The sequence below is a fragment of the Pteropus alecto genome, unplaced genomic scaffold, assembly GCF_000325575.1.
Source record: "Pteropus alecto unplaced genomic scaffold, ASM32557v1 scaffold95, whole genome shotgun sequence".
In the NCBI taxonomy this organism is placed as follows: Eukaryota; Metazoa; Chordata; class Mammalia; order Chiroptera; family Pteropodidae; genus Pteropus; species Pteropus alecto.
In genome coordinates, this window is record NW_006441071.1 from 11405320 (window position 1) to 11410928 (window position 5609).

Consider the following 5609-nt stretch of genomic DNA (forward strand, 5'->3'; position numbering starts at 1 on the left):
ATCTCCCTGGGGCTTTAACTTAAAGTAGTTCATGCTAAGAATATTAGATGACTTCATATATTAATCAGCGGATTTGGGCTGAGACTAATTGCTTAGTTATTTTAAGTTATGTTACACATTGATTGGTGTGTCCTTTTTCAGTGTTTCAATACTCTTGGTTTCAGCTTCTTTAGTAACTGAAGGCCTTGGTGATCTCCAGTCCCAGGCAAGTGTTCTTAATACAGTTTTTACATGTTTACTTTGTTGGAAGGACACTGTGGAAATAAAAATTAAGCCAAAGATAATTGGAATATTGGGAGTAAAAAGTAAGGTTTACTCTCTACTCTTCCCATACCTACAAAACTTCTGAGACGTGCCCTACCTGTGTGCTTAATTGGGTGTTTTATTAATAAGGTGTATGGAGACTTCCATCTTATTAGGAGTTAAGGTGATATGGTAGAATTGCTAACATTTATAGAGATTATTATTTGCCAAGCACTGTTCTAGGTGCTCTGCAGGTATTAGCATCTTTTATCCCCAGTGAAGTATTACCTAGTGAAGTAGGTACTATTTATGATTCCCATTTTACAGAAAAATTGTCCCATGGTGAGGTTAATTTACTCAAAGTTTCAGAGAGCCGGGGTCTGCCCTCTTAACTAGTATTTACTCTTGGTATAATGGGAGATTGGACCGGAAATTTGAAGGTCTACATTCCAGACCCATTTCTTGTATTTACCAGTTGTGTGATTTTTCTAAGTTAAAATTACTTAACAAAGTATAACTGCGTCTCAGTTTATTCACCTGAAAAATGAGGGTGCTATGCTAGTCCTGTTGACCTGAGTTGTTATACACATCGAATAGTGTTTTTTTAAAATGAGAGCATTTCCAAAGGTGTAAAGCACTATATGATATATAACAAATGTTATATTGTACTTGTTTCACAGTCTTGACGATTGAAGTAGGTGAATTAGGAGACTGACTAAATATGACCCAGACAACTATATTATGTCCCCAAAGTAGAATTACCTTTAATTGTAATTAAAATTAACAATATTGTTGTCTGATAGAATGATTTATTTAGTTCTGATAATGAACTACAGTTGCAGGATAGCTGTGATCCTTCTGAAACCTATTATGTAGATGAATTACCTTTGAAATTACTTTAGGTACACTAACTACTTGTAAAAAATGAATTCCTCAGTTGCTGATAATAGTAATGATATAGCAAGTTACAGGTTCAAGTCCAATTTTCCTTTGCATTCTGGAAAATATAGACATTAAATAACTAATAATAAAAATAAATCATTAAAAAAAGATTCCTTATTAAAAATATTTTGCATTTATGTAATCCAACAAATTCTTTTTCTTAAGCCAGTTTTTATTGGGGTTTCCATCTGTATCCAAAGGAGTTGTAACAGTTATACTGAACTATGTCTATGACCAGTCTCTGCTCTACCTAGCTTAGAATTGTGAATGCTAACCCCAGCTGACATGGAAAGTGCTCTGTATCTAGCAGATGCTCATTATTTTATTTTTTTAAGTTTACTGGGGTAACATTGGTTAATACAATTATAAAATTTTCAGGTGTACTATATAATTTGACATCTATATATTCTATTGTGTGATTACCAGAGTCCAGTTTCATTCAGCTACCATATATTTGATCTAGCAGGTGCTCATTAAATGACAGCTGTTCACGAACTAGGAAAGGTGTTTTCTTAGCATGCAAATACTTGTGTATATTTTACAGGAGAGTAACAAATTTTAATATTCTGCCTTTAGTTAATATATTTTAACCTCATTAGATTCTTTGAAGAAATGACTCTGTAGATTTTCTCTTTTGCTCTTTTTTAGAGGCTGGCTGTTGTGTTTCTGAGCATATAGCTTTGTATTTCTTGTGTTCTGATGGATTCTGAGTAGGTATTACCATGGCAGGTTACAGTAATTTGGGCTGACTCACTATGTGAGACTGTGTGCTTCATATTTTATTATCAGCAAAAAAAAAAAAAAATAACTGCATATGACCTCTGGAAGAATGGTGGGGTACATGATGTAAACCATCACTATCTTCCTTTATATTACAATTTTGATTTTCCCTGTGTCTTCCCTTGATGATCAAGAGTAGAGATGATCAAGATTTTTCTCCCTGCTTTTATTGGGATGTTGGGGTAGTTAAGGAACCAAGATAGATTTTTAAAATTCTGCTTTTGATGTGAGGAGATTCTCTTCATTAACTTCACAATATTGTACATACAATTATATTACAGAACCAGTGCCTTTAACTTCTAAATACCTTCAAGAATCACTGTCAAAGTCCAACACATCATGATAGTTTTTGATGTTTTCAGAAAAATAGAACTCTTTGACACTCTGGTTTGGTAAAAATTTTTGCCTGTGAGGAATCTCCTTTCAGCCCCATTTAACCACTAGCTTCCATATTTTGGGGATATGATTCACTGAGGTTACTATTAGAACATTTTCATTGTAGTTATGCCAAGACAGACTAAACACTTAGCTGGAAATATTTTTTTAGTTCCAGGATATTTGTTTTCCAACTATATGCCAAAGCTCTTTTACTTTTTTCCATTAAGATATAATTGACATATAATAGTGTATCGATTTAAGGTATACAACATGATTTAATGTATGTATATATTATGAAATGATTACCTCACTTATTGTTATTGTTATTGTCAAGATGGTTTTCCATAATCCCACGGCATGCAAAATATGCTTATTCATCCTTGTGAGTATGCAGGAATAAATGCTCAGAAATAACGGCTCTACTGTAGATATTGAGAAGAGTATTTTGTATATACCAAAACTTATTAATGAGGTTAAACGTTAAGAATAACATCTTAAATAAATGCATTTATGCGGGCTCATAAAAGCTCTATGAAGTTCAAGATTTTTTGTTTCCTATTCATATAAATAGTTTCTTAAGTGAACAAAAGTGCAATAAGAAATCCATAGAGCTCTATTTGCTCATGATCCAAATTATCCCTTAAAAACTGCTGCTTTGACTGTAAACTTCCATGTTCTTCATGATTTGAGTGATGACAAATTAAGCTGTATATTTAAAGTAACCCAATGATTTCAATTGGGGAAATTTAGGATTATTTATCAAGCCCTTTAAAATAGGAATACAAAAATTACCATGAATGAATGAGTCTGGTGAATCATAAAATCTTCTGAAATGTGTAATTCTTAATGTAAAAATTAAAGTTTTTTTAAGTATAATTTAATAAGTGTTAAGCATTTTTTATATGCTCTTGTATGATGGCTTTTCAAGTATTTAGATAATGTAAAAAAGCCTTTTTAAAACCAATCACCTACAACAGGTGATGGATAGCCATCTTTCTGCCACAAGAGACCTGTTTAATCTTTGGACCTAGCCACCCACTCTTCCTGGTATTTCCCAGCTCAATATTTATGCTTATATTGTCACTTCATCTTAATAGGTGTCTTCTTTGCTCCTCTTGCTGTCTAGAATGTCTACCTCAGGGGGATTCTATTAACATTCTTCCCTTTCTACCAGCTCTTGCTTACCATTCATTCTCTCTCCACTGCAACATACCAACTAATATTTGTCTTTCCCAAACCTCACTCATGTACTACATCTGGAAAAGGACTCCATTCTCTGAGGTGCAGAAGAAAGAAGGTCCCAATGACCGCCCTCCCAAGGCTGGCAGTTGGGGAAGCTCGGCCAGGGCTGTTGGCAAAGTTCTCAGTTCTCCATATGGGCTTATTTGGGCTTCTTTGCAGCAACAACTGACATCCAAGCAGGAGCATCCAGAAAACAGACTGAGGTAGTCTTCAAATGCCAAACCTATTCTTTTGCTATAAAGATCAGATATGACTTGTTTGGTTCGGAAGTACATGATGCCAAGATAGCACAAAGAGAAAAATACTGTTTCATAAAATTGCTAAATCTAAACACCAAAGGAAAATTTATACCTGATTTGGGAACGTTTTAACAAAACAGACTGAGGAAAGAATGCTAACAAACCTCTACTTTGGAGATGGTCAATTAGTTCCTTTGGACTTAAGAAGGATTGGTAATCAAGGACCACGAGGAAAGGACAGTCTGAGCTGGAGCACTAAAAGGTCTGAAAAAGATGGGGTCAGTTTAATGTGAACAGTCTTAAGGGCCAAAGGGACAATTCATTTTTACAGGTAAAAGGGTATGTAATACCTTAAGCCTGAGAGAGAGCCTACCATAAAGGAGAAGTGGAAAAAGGCACATAGGTTTCCACAAAGGAGGAAAGATCCTGAACCACCAGTTGGTGGTGTAGGTCCTCCTGGTGGTGAGATATTCTGGCTTGTGTATACTGTAGAAAGTACTGGCCCCAGGAGCTAAAAATGGAAAAGCTGACAGCAGAGCCTGGGGAACATCTTGGGGGAACTCTCTGGGGATGGTGATTTCTTAAAAAATAAATAAATAAATAAGGGGGGGTGCGTTTAGGGGTAAGGGACAGGGCTGGGTCTGGCACCTAGTGACTTACGCAGACACCACCGCTGCGCTGGGCAGGATCGCCAACTCTGGTCCTCCAGAGAGCTGCGAGTCTGGGGATCAAAAATCCAGCAGAGCCGGGTGGGTTATGTGTCCGCAGTTTGCTCAACGTGACGGCGAGTATACCGCAAAGAACGCGAATATGTGAGAAAACGTCCTAGTCCCAGTGGTCTTGGGAGCTTTGGGCTGTCTGGTCCCAAACCCTCCACCAGCAAGCACTAGGCGCTGAAAAGTACGGTTATTTAGGCTCAAGTGTCCCAGTCTCGGAGCGGAAAGTAGAGGGACAAAGATAGCGCCATTTTAGAGGTTATCCCATCTAGCTGGCAGTCGATTGCCTGCGCAGGCGCACAAAGACATGGATGCCAACTATCTGATTGTTTTTTAGAACGTCACGTGACCCGCTGGGGTAAAGGCGCCTCATATTACTCTGCACACACCCGAGACAGTGAGCACCAGTAGGCTGAGCCCTAGCGAGTCATGTGGATCAAATGACTGGGGGTGACGTCTAGGTTCTTCCGGCCCAGTGAGCACCAGTAGGCTGGGCCCTAGCAAGTCACGTGTACCAAATGACTGTGGTGACGTCTAGGTTCTTCCGGCCCAGTGAGCACCAGTAGGCTGGGCCCTAGCAAGTCACGTGTACCAAATGACTGTGGTGACGTCTAGGTTCTTCCGGCCCAGTGAGCACCAGTAGGCTGGGCCCTAGCAAGTCACGTGTACCAAATGACTGTGGTGACGCCTAGGTTCTTCCAGCCCAGTGAGGACCAGTAGGCTGGGCACTAGCAAGTCACGTGAATCAGATGACCTGGGGGTGACGTCTAGGTTCTTCCGGCCCAGTGCGCACCAGTAGGCTGGGCCCTAGCAAGTTGCGTGTACCAAATGCCAGCAGGTGACGCTTAGGTTCTTCCGGTCCAGTGAGGACCAGTAGGCTGGGCCCTAACGAGCCACGTGAATCAAATGACTACGGGTGACGCCTAGGTTCTTCTGGCCCCACTCCGCGCAGCGCCTGATCTAAAGCCACAGGTTCAAAGTTTCCTGCTGCTCTGAAGCTGGATTGATCCAGTCCCCACAGAACGCGGAGATATTTGGGCAGTCAGGAGGCACTGATGCCCAGTCACTG